General features: G+C 37.5%; 1 protein-coding gene across 2 annotated transcripts in view; it reads left to right on the forward strand.

Moving 5' to 3' along the window:
- FGF12 (fibroblast growth factor 12) overlaps window positions 1-14,810 on the forward strand; it is a gene marked incomplete at both ends in the record, with an annotated part of 353,542 nt that overhangs the window by 112,026 nt on the left and 226,706 nt on the right. The gene's annotated exons all lie outside the window — the stretch shown is intronic.

Raw genomic sequence — 14,810 nt, forward strand, 5'->3', positions numbered from 1 at the left:
CCTATATCTCTCATAACACTTGACACAATTCTTAACACATAATAGACACTTAGTAGACACCAGATCAACTTAAACTTACTCTTTTTCTAAATCTTTCTCTAGCAACACATCAAGTCCAGTCTCTCTCACATTCTGATCAATTTCTCACCTCCCCATTTTTACCCATGCCCTTTCACTTCCTTTTACACAGACCTCCTTTTCATATTCTCTTCCTCCCATTGCTCTCATTGTTTCCAATGGCTCTGCTCATTAACTTTTCTGTCCTATTCCTTCCATCCTTTGCACACTCACACTTACTCTTGGGACATTACGGGAACAACGTAGTATCTGCAATTTGGTCTCAGGGAGTGCAAAGAAAACTTTAGACTTATCAGAGATCTTCTAGGCCTGGCCTTTCTGAAGCTGATTCTCTTCTTTGGCCCTAAATTCAAATGGTTGGTCTTTGATGTGTCTCTGTTTACAAAGGGACATTGGATACCTCAAAATTTCAGAGTGATTATTCCCATTTTAAGCCAGGCTACCTGGAGAGAATGAAAGCAGAATTTCCAAGGACTGTGCTTCCATCAGACTCTATTGATCCTCTGGGTGTGGCCCACAGGGTCATTTGCAATCTGCAGATGATCTACCCTTACTGTGGACAACTGAAAGGAAATACTGTCTCGAGAGAAAGCTTGCTCTGTGATCAGTTGACTAGTTTAGGTTAGCATCTTTGCAACTCTGACTGTGATGTTCTCCTGGGTTCCAGGAATGAAGCATATGGGCTAGGGTCATTGGGTGAAGAAAACACTTGGAAAGTCTGGACAAGTGGGGCTCAGAATTAGTTTAGGAATTTGGGATTAAGCCTTAATGAAAAAGCCATCTCATCTCATTTTTCCATTGAGTTTTCATGACGTTATTCACTCCCTAGTGGGCTCATTTTCTTATTCCGTGATGTTGATGAAATAGTAAATTTCAGGAGTAAACAAAACTAATTATGATCTGAAGGCAGGAGCTAGTAAAGCCGATTATTTTATATTCAATTAATATGGCCTGTTCATTTTATAAAGGGAAGATGCATGCAAAATACTAGAGTTATCTCTGCACAGTAAATAATTCATATTGGGGGAAGTCAAATCTCTTGTATTGCTGTGCAAGGATCATTTGGGGGCCATTTTCTCTCAGGGCTTATGTGGTCTGCAAGGGACTTCAAGGCTCTGAATTCCATGTGACTCTTATATCTCAGTCTCTGAAGTATGTTCTTGCACTCTAGTTGGGATAATAACGTTTGTGAATAGATTCTACTCAGCCTCCTCAGTTACAAACAAGGTCATCAAGATGATAGGTAGATTGTTTTTGTGAATGGATAAGATAAACTTGACTGATCTTTGTTGAAGTTGATTTGGAGATGAGTGATTTGCATGGCTTACTTTTGCATAAGGAAATTGCTTCCTGTGACCTTTTCCTTAGCATCTCATTAGAAAATAGAGAATTTGAGGGAATTGCTGAGTTTATTGTTCTTTTCAAAGTTCATTTAATCTTTCCCTCTTTTTCATCTACTTAGTGTACATTTCGGCAAAGAGATCATGACTGGTGAATTCCTTTAGCTTAAGTGTCACAGTAATAATCTGGCAGAGAGGTGACAGGACCTGTTAAGACATACCCAGTGCAAAGGCAGCACACATGTTTCTGTCCACCGTAGACTTCAGTTTGTTATGAAGCTTAGCTGAGAAGAATGGGAGCATAGGGTGCAGCAAAGTTTTTGGGGAAGATGATAGTGTCCTGTTATTGTTACTAACAAAGCCAAACAATTAACCTGTTGATTTGCTGTCAGTGACTATGATTCATGTAGTATGGGATGAGTCTATATAGAAAGATATAGCACCTTCCACATCTCAATTCCAGAGAGGATTCTTTAGCTGGATTGGGAGAAAGTTGCTAAACACCAAAAGGAAAAAAACTATCTGAGCAAATCTGTTTTACAAGCACTTTGATGTTATGTTCACTTAATATTTGAGTTATCCTTGAACTCACTAGCCCTTCTAAGCTATATTCTGTGGACTACAAACTGAGTCACAAATGGTAAAGTGGAATAACTTGTCCTGATAAAGAATTTCCACTCTGAATTTCTGTCGAGACACAAGTTCCATGGACCAGACTTGCCAGGGGAGAGAGCCTGAAACAGTGAAGCTAAGTCAGGTATTGGATGGGAAAGGCCACGGTTGTATTTCTGATTTCAGGGCTGACACATTGTCTCTTAATCCTTGTCTTAACTCACCAAGTTCTGAAACATATCATGTTGAAACCTCATAAACACAGAGGGAATACTGAAATTACACAGTAAAGGTGTCAGATTTCAAAATCATGATATTGCATTATGAAAATGTGAGAATTGGCAGGGCAAGACCTCCCGTTGTGCAGTTCCAGGACCACAGGGCACCTCAGATGCTTTGCGAATGCCCTCTCTGGAGCACAGTGATGGCTTACATTGGGATTGTGTAGCAGAATCCTTCCTAAGATAAGAAATCCTTGAGCCATAGCAAGTTGGTGGTTTATACAAGATTGCACAGCTAGACTGTGGAAAGATTGGGGCTAGAACTTGATCCAGTTGATTCTTCTTGCCTGTGCACTTCACAACACAACACAGAAAAAAGTGGTATGATGAACTGGGTGTCCTCTGTCAAAGAATGGAAATAATTTTGTGCATTATTTATTTTTACCATTAAGGTTTGTTATCATTATTATTTTGTAATTAGAACAGGAATACGGTCTCATAGAGGAGGTAACGGGTAGAAGGAGACATAGGCAATTGGGATTCTAAAATGACCATCCTATGCAAACTATTATACATAGGATGGATAAACAACAAGGTCCTACTGTATAGCACAGGGAACTATTTTCAATATCCTGTGATACTGAATAATGGAAAAGAATATGAAAAAAATGTATAATATGTGTATAACAATCACCTTGCTGTACAGCAGAAATTAACACAACATTGTAAATCAACTCTACTTGAATAAAATAAATTAAAAAAAATAAAGTGACCATCCTATAGCAGCCTGCATTATAAAAGTAAATCCAACAGTGAAGATGTACAGACAGTGCAGGAATAGTTAGCCCCTTAGGCGCTGTGCGGGCTGTAGCTCTTTGGAAATGAAATGTTGGAGACCCTGAACTGGCACGTTGGCCGAGGGCACTGAACCGTAAAAAAGCCTTTAGAACAGTTCTGTTTGTGGACTTTCTAATAAAGAAAGGAGCATTCCTATGGTCATTATTTCTCGAGTAATTATTTATATGTGAAATACCTGTATGAGCCAGACCTGCTGGAATACTTGCTTAAATGTTGATACCACTTAATTTGCCATATCTAAGCTATTAGCTCATCCACGTGAATTACATGGCTTATTTATTTCCAACATTTGATTTACTTTTGAATAGAAACATCTGTACAAATGACTGACTCCAGAATTATTTATGTTTTGACTCAGGAGTTGCTGCAGGAAATGGATAGCATTCACCATCAGGAAGGGAAAGGTGTTTATAGAATCTTTGAATGTTGGAGCAGCCAGGAACCTTGGAGGTCATTCGTATCACTCTTTGAGTTTTCAAATGAGAGCCTCTCTGGAAAGTACAGAGTAGTTAGATAAGCCTAAATCTGTGTATTTTAAGTGATTTTGTGATTTTATTATTTTTCTATATAATTTAATTCCTTCCCTCAAACCAGAGCATTAAAAAATCAGAAGTAATTAGGAAAATTCCTCACCTAAAAAACATTAGATGTTTTTCATAACTTAAGTTTTTGGTTTTATATTACCTCCCTCTTAAAGAATGATGTGGTATATTTATACCGACTGGATAAAATAAATCAAAGAAGTGATTCTAATTTTACTAAATTTTGTTGATTTTCATTTGTCATTTTTCTGAGTCCCTGTTTCTGCTTGTTTCTGAGTCCTTGTTTCTGTTATAAAAATTGAGGTTACTCAAAATATTTTAGTATTTTTCTGACTTGTTTTGGTAGATGTATAGTATCTAATAGCATACTCATTCCAAATTTTACTATTAAATATATCCTTTGATGTTGATGAAGGAAGCATCACAGAAAATAGAAACTTCAAGAATAAAACTGACAAAAAAAGGAGAAATGCTTGACCATGTAATTTATGGAATATAAATTAGATTTTTATAAATTGAAATAATTCTGGTCAATATATAGATCAAGAATACATTCACATGACAGGTGATACTTTACATTTATAGCAAGTAGTCTTATTGTATTTTCTCCTTTAAAAGTATGACTCATACCTGAACTACAGAATCAGCCTAATTAAATGATATTTGGCTTAATGTCTTGTTAAAAAAAAACCCAGGCTTTTCTCTTTAGAGACCCACCCTAGGGTTTAAACTGATATTTTGTATGTGTTTTTTTAATCCTGTTTTCTCTACAGCAGTGCATTCTCATCAACAAATGATGTTTCCGTTGTAAGATCGTTTTAAAATAGCAGGTACTGTGATCTCTTGATTTCTTTTATCCCACAGAGATCTCATCAAGCCGTAACTCAGGAATAAGTCTTTAAAGTTTTAATGAAGTTGATATTCTTGAACAGACTTAGAAAAACAATTTGCAGGAAATGAGACAGTCTGTATTTGAGGAAGCAATAGGAATATTTTAGAAGATCTTTAGAAACTAAAGCTTTGTCTCATATAATTCTATTTTAAAGAAAGTACTGGGCTTACTAGTCAAAAACTATTGCTTTTAGTCTTGTTGAGAGCATAGTTTTCCATAGATATTACAGTGTTGATTTGGTTTGAAAAATTTGTTAATAGTAATTAGTCTTTTCTTGTCTCTTTCTTGAGTACTTTGTCATAATGTATATTCGCTATGACTTCTTTCTAGAATTATTATAGATTTTATGAGAACTCTCATAAACATAGGAGACCAAGTTAATATACTACATTTTGGATTCTATCTGATGGCCTACCCATCAAGCTACAGAGCTTTACTTGTTGTCCAAAGAGAAATGCAGCACATCTAAAGGGCTCTGACAGACATAGAGACACAGACCTAGAGAATGACGTATGGATACTGGGGCAGGGTGGTGGTGTGGTGAATTGGGAGATTGGGAGATTGGGATTGACATGTATACACTAATATATATAAAATAGATAACTAATGAGAACCTACTGTAAAACACAGAGAACTCTACTCAGTACTCTGTGGTGACCTAAATGGGAAGGAAATCCAAAAAAGCGGGGATATATTAATATGAATACATACAGCTGATTCACTTTGCTGTACAGCAGAAACTAACACAACATTGTACAGCAACTATACTCCAATAAAAGTTAATTAAAAAGATAAAAAGTTAAAAAAATTAAAGGGCTCTGGTTCTGAGGCCACTTTCTAAGCATCTGTGAGAGGGAGGGGCCTTAGATGCAAAATGTCTCTAAATTAATCATATATAATAATAACTTTTAACGATAACTTCCTTGACTGTATAACTTCAGGATTTACGGAGTTTCTTCACAACTTCTGCCCCTTTTATTCTTCATAGCGATCCACTGACATAGTTAGCCCCATCTTTGAAATAAGAGAACTAAGCTTCAAAGTAGCAGACAGACTTGTTCAGGTTTATGGAGTCAGGAAGTGGCTAAACTGTTTCAGAAACCCCAGCCCGCACCCTGCGGATCATCTTTCTTTATCTCCCACCACCTCGAGCTAAGGAGGCTGAATCTGAAGAACTCAATGGGATTTGAAGCTGGGACACTCCAGTTGGGGGGAATCCGATGAAGAGTTCAAGGAAATGTGGTGGGTCATGTTACTTTGCTCTGGGTATGAGCTGGAGCCCCCAGGGAGGATCTCTAGTGAGGAGGAGTGAAGTGGGAAGGCTGCTGGAGGTCTGCAGGCCGGTGCTGCAGAAGCAGTCCTGTGGCTGTGTCGTCACGTGCTGTTCCCAGGCTCCTGGCTGGGATGTCCCTCTCTGCATGTGGTAACCTCGGAGATGTCAGGGGTGCCACCTGGGACACCTAAGGACCCACTGGGAGACTGCGGTCCAGAGGGGAAGACTTTCTTGACTATAAACATAAACAACTGCTTCAGATGTTTTCAAAAGTAAAGAGGTTAATAACAAGGTCAGGAGAGCCCTGTAGGATTTAGCCTTTACAAAAAAATTTTTTTTTAATTTAAAAATTTTTTTACAGTTACTGTTCAAGCGACTGTGTAGCAGAGTGATTAAGTTCATGGACGTTGGTGTGGGATCTGAATCCAAATTCTGGAGATATTATTTGTGAGAACATTAGGCAAGTTTCTTAATACTTTGAGCCTCAGTTTGCTGATCTGTAAAATAAAAATACTATCTCTAGCATTTGTTCAGGAAACATCTCTCTGAGGAAGAATCATGTAGGCTGAGTTCTGAAGGGTGAGGCAGGCAGAAAAGGATAGAAGGATGTTCAAGGCAGAGGAGAATAGCTTGCATGAGACTGAGGTGAGAGGGAGTTCAGTGCTTTTGAAGAAGTTGAAGTGTAACTGGAGTGACAGGAGCAAGGGGTCCAGGTGATGTTGGAAAGGTTGGCAGGGCTGAGGTGTGCAGGGCCTTGGAGACCCTCAGAGAGATTGCATATTTTAATCTAGGGTCCAAAGAGAGTCAGAAGTAGGTGGTGATATAATGTGACTTGCGTATTTAAATGCACACTCTGGCTTAGGAGAGGAGAGTGGATTGTAGGGGAGCCAGAGTGGAAGCTAAGGAATCATAAGGAGGCCAGGGCAGCAGTCTGGGCCAGCAGTTCTCAAAGTGTGGTACGCAGGCCCTGGAAGCTCTTTGGAGACCTTTCAGTGGGTCCACAAGGTTAAAACTATTTTCATAATGATGTTTCCTAATAATACTAATTATTCATCTTTTTTCACTCATTCTGTCACAAGTGTCCAATGGAATTTTCCAGAGACTAGAAGATATATCCACAATCATCTGAAAAGGCTATTAAAATTTTCCTCCCTTTTAAACCATGTATCCGTGTAAGGCCAGGTTATCTTTAGACACTAAAGCCACAACATCTCACAGGAGATTAAATGCAGAGACAGATTTGAGAACCCAGCTGATTTGTATTAAGGCAGACATTAAAGACATAAAGACACATAAACTATTTGTTCACTCATTTTGTTTGTTTTGGAAAATATAGTTAGGTTTCATTAAACCACCTATTTATATTAACATTTGATGGGCTTATTGTTATTTTTAATAAATATTTGAAAAAATTTGTTGTAATTTCTAAACACGGTAAATATTGAAAGATATAGGCCACATAAACAACAGCTCTTCGGGGTATTCAGTAATTTTTAGGACTGTAAAAGTGTCCTGAGAGCCAAAAGTTTGAGAACCACTAGTCTAGGTATAGGTGATGTTAACACAAAACATTATGGCAGTGGTCATGGGTGTGAAAAGAGTAGGTGGAGGTAGAATGACCTGAGCCTGATAATAGGCAGGTACGGGTCAAGAGAGCATAAGGTGCCTGGATGAATCCTGCCTAAACAATTCAATAGTGAGTGGTGCCTTTGCTGAGATGGAGAACAACTAGGGGAGAAGCAGGGTTGGTGTGTGTCAGATAATACTTATCATTCCCAAACTACAAAACACTGCGGAATGCTAAGGTGAAAAATTGGGTAATGGTATTATTTATTGGTATTATAATATAAATTTATTTATATAAATTTATATAAATATATTTATTTATATAAATTTATTTATAATATAAATAATAATGGTATTATTATTTAGTGGTTAATAGTTTTACAATATGATGAAGATCCTAAATACCCCTCTGTGTAAGGCTATCTACCTTACTGTGAACTCTATAGGGAACTTCTCCTCCTCCATTGATTTATGGCTACTACCTTGCAAGGGTAATCCAATAAGCAAATGTATTTTAGGCAGAGAAAAATATTGAGGAAAGTAGAAAACCTTAATAGTTTTTCTAGTCCTTTAAAATTGAAACAAAATGTTTCATGTCTAACAAAATTCTAAAGATACTTGACCTAGTTTAGTTGTGAGTATATTCTGAATATGGCTTTTGTATGTGTGGCACCTAGGTGGATTTCATACATGAGTTTGGGCCAAGTTCAGTGGTTTTTGCATAAGTAAGTGCCTTTGACAAGACAAACTTCGTAATGTCCTCCTTATTTGTCCACCTGTTGTTAGTCATTTGATTAGTTTGTAGTACTTATACACCCCCAGACTCCCTGCTTCTAATCATTACTTCTGTTAATGCCTCTTCACTGGAATTTAAGTGTGTACAGCCTTTTCTTAATGACTTTTCAGAGGTCATTAGAGAAACCCTAAGGTCTAAGACCAAACCTAGTTTCCTAGAAAAGAATGACATGGGACAAATAAATCAGTAGTCAAATCACGAAACCTTAGAGCTTAGATATTATACAGGCCAGTGGTTCTCAGCCTAGCTGAAAATGAAATCACCTGGGAGCTTTTATAATGTGCTAATGCCACACAACCAGAAAATCTGATTTCTTGTATCTATTCTGGGGCCCAGACATCAGCTATCGGTTTTGCTTGTTTGTTTTGAACCTCCAAGGAGATTCTGATATGCAGCCAAGGTTGAGAACAGCCAACCTGTTCAAGTCCCATCACTTCATACCTTGTGACCTTGAAACAAAGAATAATTATTTTATTCATTAATGCCTTTAGAATACATTTATGAGACCTAGAAACTGTCCACACTAATTTTAATTATAATGATGGTCGCTTCCTTTTGCTTATTGTTGAGTCTTTCCAGTGTTTAATGGTGTCCAAAACCTGAGCCACATTATATGATATGTTTATGTGCCTCATCTTCCTGACCAGCACGTGAGCTCCTAAGGATGGGACCGTGACATGTTCATTGCTAGATTCTCAGCACTAGCATCTTGCCTGTGTCACTGCAGTTCTTTGATCACTGTTAAATAAATGAGTAAACGACACACCGACTCCTTGAAACTTACCTTTACAGCAAGCCTCAAAGGAAAAGGGATTCTGGAGTTAGTACCTCCAGTTCTCACACAAGGATGCTGAGGTGTAGCAAGCCTGGGGCTTCTCAAGTTCACGAGACTAATGAGAAGTAAATTCTGGGTTTGAATTCAAGTTTGTTTTTCCTAGTTGACTTTTCTTTTCACTCTGCCAGCACTGGAAATGGGCCTCAGTGTCTTTCTTTGCAAAACAGTGGTACTATATTAAAGGATATCTAAGAGCCATTTTAGCTTGAAAAGTCATTAAATAGCTCCCCTCGTCCCAGGAGGAACACTCATGACCATGACCCGTGACATGAAATACTCATCTGCTCCCTGTTTCCTACTTACACAGGAAATATTAAAACTCTTTTCCTAGTGTGCTGTTTAGAACATTCCTAACTACATCCCATGGTTTAACTACCTGAAATGTGCTATTAAACATCTCTTTGCCTAAAATATCAGTCTTTATTCCTTTTGACTCCAATTTAGGCCTTAAAAGTTAGGAATTAAATCCAGTGTACTGCAGCATTTTAGACATTTTTTAAACCTAAGGTAAAAAGGGGGATTAAAGCGAAGTGTGAATGAGATTCAGGAGAGAAAATCTGTAAGCTTGTATAAATTATTATAAAAAGAAAAAATAAAAATTTCCAGAAGATGTAGTTTTTTATTGTTACTGGGGACTTTAATGTTTTAATTTTGGGAATTCAAAAGATGACCCAGGTCACCTTCACAGTGCCCTAGAATCAGATAATAACTCCTCAAATAATTAAAAATGGGGGCAAAATTTAAATAAGTACCAAAAGTAGGAATCTGTAGTCAAATTGCCTGAGTAGAATAAGTGTCAGATTCTGTTTTTAGATAAATAGCTCTAGCTGAGCTGTCCACATATTATTATATTATCCATACCAAATGTAATATTATGCTGGGGAGAAGACTTTAAGACAGGATAGCCACCTAAATTCACCTAAAGAAGCTAGAAAAGAAAAGTTTGGTCAGTGTCTGTAATTAATAAAAAAAATGATGAAAAAAAAGCAGGATCTCAAATTCCAAGGAAGCCCAAGTTTCTCATGATAGAGTTAAAGCAGTGTTATTGTCATGCTTTATTGCTTCAGGGAGGACTGCAGAGGATTTTTGTAACCAGCGTGTGGCTATGAAGTTAAACATAAGTGGCAAATGAGGTGATGATTCTGAAGATCAGAATTCTAGAAAGGAAGTCATGTTGATAGAAACCCAGGTTTCCTCTGCAGTCTTCTTGTGGGATAGCGCTCTGAGAGACTGGAAATTTGCTTTCCCATCAGAATGGTGGAGAGGGTTCCTGTTTGCCTCCTTGCTGAACCTGTCTTCTGATAGGCCCCAGGGCCCTTCTCCTCTGTAGCTTTTGCTCAGGAAAGTATCAATAGTTGGTAGCATCTTGAAGTTCTGGTATCCTGAGAGGTCTGCCTCTCCTCCCTCTCCACCTACAGGTCATGAGAAAAGCAGCACGAGGAAGGAAATGCACTTTGAAATCATGCTTTTCCTAGTGTTTCCACATAATTCCCTTCTTTGAGGTTTTGCTGGGCTGCATTTCTGGGTTACTATATAGCTTCTTGAGTTCGAATTCCACTCATGATTCTGCTAATGGGATCACCATTTTGGTTGGAGACCTGAAGGTGGAGGATCCTTGACTCCCGTTACTTTCACCTAAAGCACAGTCCTGCCTGTTCTCTTTATCATGTTATGCAACCACATTCAGTCTGAAGCTTTTGTCTCATGCTATTACACGTCTGCACTTGAGAATGAGTAACTGTGACATCAGCCTTGGGAGATCCACCTAGTGGGGTATGTGATTTAAAGTGTTACTGGGTTTGCATTAGAAAACATCAGCGCTCATTACAATCACCCACCTTATGGGGGAGGGAAGTGAGCCTCTGAAGGGGTGAATTAGGTCATATAACTATGAAAGGCAGAGCAAACACAGAGACTAAACCTATAAACATAAGCCTGTGCCTTACTGCTACACCATAGCTGTCTCCTGTGGGACATTGCCCACTGATGGTAGCAAGATTATCCATCTGCTTCTTTGTTTTGAGCAATTTAAATGTGGGTAGTTGCTTTTAAATATCTATAGTCAAGTTATATTGTCAGACACCTATTGAATAGCTGTTTTGTCATGTGCTTGGGAATGGGATATGGCAATAATGAAGAAGTACCTATTCTTTTCCTGTAGGGCAATCTATAATTTTGTTAACTCTGGCCAGATTTGTATTACTGCGTTCCAAGTTGTAGTTTTGCTGTGTTCTTCTGGACAGTTTCTCCTGTAATGTCTAAATTTCAAGAAAAATAATAATTTCTTAATTTTAAAAAATTCACTACAATTTGTCTTTCAAAAATACACGTGGGCTCAAGACCTGGCTGAGAGCATGCTGTTTGATTATATATATTATCAACATGAATATGCTGCATAATCAAGGTTCTTTCTCTACCTCTCCTCCCACAGTGCTCTAGCCAACCCCAGCCTTGTTGCATACCTAGAACATTTACAGCATCTGACCATTTCAGTTCCATAATTTATAGTTGGTTTCCCCACAAGGCATGCTGATAATTTCCATACCTGTCTTTCCCTTACTCAGACATAGCCTCACATTTTCCCACCCTGCGGCAGTCCAGCCCAACTCCCATCTCTTATACCAGATCTCAGATCCTTCCAGGTTTGAATGAGTCACTGCCTGCCCCTTCACTTGGCTTTATACCTGTATTGTCGTCTGCAGTTCAGTTTGTCTTGTCTTATAATTACTGCGTAATTATAATTACTGCGTAAGTACCTGTCTCTGCCTTTGGAGTATGTAGGAAAAGGACACTATCATTTCAATGCTATCTCCATACTAGGTGGTCAGAAATAACTCATCCAAATGAAATGAATTCTATTGGTGACTAGTGTGCTCATGGCATCAGTACTAGTCAGGTTTCAAGGGAATTTCTGCACAAATGTGAAAATGCTGAGCAAGAAAAGGAATTAGTATCTTAAGCTAATATTAATTTCCTTTTGTTCAATATTAAAATACAAAAATATCATTAATCCATTTTCATTTGGTGTATAGCTATTAGATAACTACTTAGCACTTACGTCTTCCCTTCCTCCCAACCCACCTCTCAGTTGCCACCCTTGTTTCACTCAATATATACTTTCTTCTTTCTCAGCAGCATAACTACTTATAAAGGGGGAGTTTCTATGGAAATGCTACAAAAGAGAGCATCTTTATATTAATTTATCTCTTTGCTCCAGAAATGGAGGGGAAGTGGGTGGCGTAGCCAGTTTGGAAAAGGGCCCGTTTCTATTTTGACTGGCTTTGGTTTCTTAACATTGGGTTAATGAGAAATAACCTTTGCCATTGATTTCCAATTCAGGCATGCCTGGTCCTTACATTTACAGTTGAGACCAACAAGCCATTTTACTGTTAAATAATCTTGAGGGAACATATTCACTCTGGTTTCACTTTCCTTGGTGAAGCTCTAAGTGATGGGGGAAGACAGTATTGATTGGGTCTAATGAAAAAGCTTCTTTCTATCAACTCTTTCTTACCTCATTGGCTTTTCTTTCCTCTTCTTTTACTCTTAAAGCTATTGATAGCACATTAAGTAAGTCTTCTGTGTATGCTGCAGTCCTCTGTATTTATTCTTTTGCTGGGTTTGAAACCCAGCCTTTTTCTTAAGAAGATATGAATAAAAGAGGCCTTTGATTCAGTCTAAGGTAACAGTATCATAAAAATAGCATTGGACTTTTTGACCTTGGGGAAGCTTTTTTTTCTTCTCTTCAGCTTAGCTTCCTCATTTTCAGAATAAAGGGATTGTATCAGGTGGTTTCTGAGATCCCTTTCAGCTTTATCATTCTTGATGTGTATTTTTGGTGTTAATTCTTACAGGGAGTAGGTTGTTGGATTCCAAGATATCTGTATGTCAGATGTAAGAAAATAGCTTAATGATATGTTGGACATGAAATTCCAGAAGACTTGACATGTGTATTAAGGGAATAGCAAAAAATTAATACCTATATTTTTGTTTAATTGCTCTCCTCCATATTCTTTATTTTTACTTAGATCCACTCATTTAATTGAACACAGATTGACTGTATTTCTAAATTTTCTTTGTATTATTTTAGTTTTTACATTTCACTGCGCATTCAGGATAGATTATTACATAGATTTGGACTTCAGCACTGAAGGGATTTAATAAGATGGTGGAACTAGATTTTGTTCTAATGTAGATGACATTTATTTATTTACTAGTGCAGCCTTAAAGAGAAGGTAAAAATAAAAAATGGACAGCAAAAGGGACTATGTGATACTGAGTGCAAGTTGAAGACTGATTTCTGAATAAGCTAATGTGAAACATCATATTCCATGCCAGTTTTAAATTAAGCAGTGGAAATGTGCCATTGGAATAGGAATGATAGTAGAGAGAAAAGTCATGCCTTAATTGTCAAGTGTTTAGATTTCTCAGACTTTAAGACATCCCTTTTTGATATATTTCTACTAAGACTTCATCAATTAAGGAAGAAACCAACATTTACTGAATATCAGACTTGACATACTCTTAGCAATCATCACATTTATATTATGGAGAGTTGGTGAAATTTAATTGTGCTCATTAGTGGTAAAAATATAAGATTTAGAAAAGAAGGGTGTAATTAAAATATTGCCTAAACTGAGATTTTTGCATTTCTGTGATTTTCATTTATGTATGTCACCCATCTCATCTGTTCTCATAGGTATTATTGGTATTTGACTTCTTTCTTCTTTAGTTTTTCCCAATTCTTTATCTATGCAGTATGGTGACAATATACATAGGGGAAATTCAGTTTTATCTTTTGAACCATTGATCATGTTATTTTATGAAAAATAAGTTTGGCCTTCTCCTTGAATTTGAAGTCTAATACAAGGTCACGTTTAGGATTTATAGCACCTGAAATTGCTTGACATATAGTAGGTGTGTTGATAAACCTGATTACCTGCCTCTGGATAAGCTCCTATTTATCAGTATCGTTGTAGAGGGTATCGCTTGGAATCAACATTATAATCCAGGTTTGGTCTGATAAACCCAGAGTAAAATACCCTCAGTCTAGATTAGAATTTCTGTGAGGGCTTTAGGAGGTCATTTTATCCCTCGGCACAGTAATATTTGGTTAACTGTTCTTGCAGCTGCTGTTTATAATGTGCTTTGAGAAAAGAACTTTATAATTTCACAGTAGGGATTTTATTATTTTTTTGTGTTAACCAAACTCTTAGGATTTTCAAAAGTGGTTTTTGCCTGCATTCTAAATTAGGTCTCCAGTTGGTCTAGACCTCATCTGAATTGATTCAGCCACTTTCATGGGTAGTTTTCCCAGCATGTAAGCTATATGCTCAAAGGCCTTATTGTGTCTAATTTTAAGAGTTCTGAGCATATCTTGTTCACAATCTCAATGTTACAGTCTGTGCACCAATGTAATGAAGAGATGCACATTTTATGAGTCCCAAGACAGTGGCTCTTTTGGGTATCCTTGTGCTCATGCAAGCCCCATTCATCGTTCAGACCTATTTCCCAGGTAAAATTCTCCATCTTCTCCTTTATGCACCCATTTCCTCTGTAGATACACTAGTCATAATACTCATAACACTTTCTTCAAATTGTTTTTATAGTTTTTGTTCTTCTGCTAGACTTTGAACCTGTTGACAGAGAGTCCATGAGACCAGCGTTATCTTGGTGAATATTAGTGTTTGCTGAACGATGTCCTTAATAGAGGTGTTCCTGATTTTTTTTTGTTGTTGTTGTTAGTTTGTTTTTTCTTCTTGGGTGAAGTCACCTTTATTGACTTCACCTGTCTCCT

Source organism: Leucopleurus acutus, assembly GCF_964270905.1.
Source record: "Leucopleurus acutus genome assembly, chromosome: 5".
In the NCBI taxonomy this organism is placed as follows: domain Eukaryota; kingdom Metazoa; phylum Chordata; class Mammalia; order Artiodactyla; family Delphinidae; genus Leucopleurus; species Leucopleurus acutus.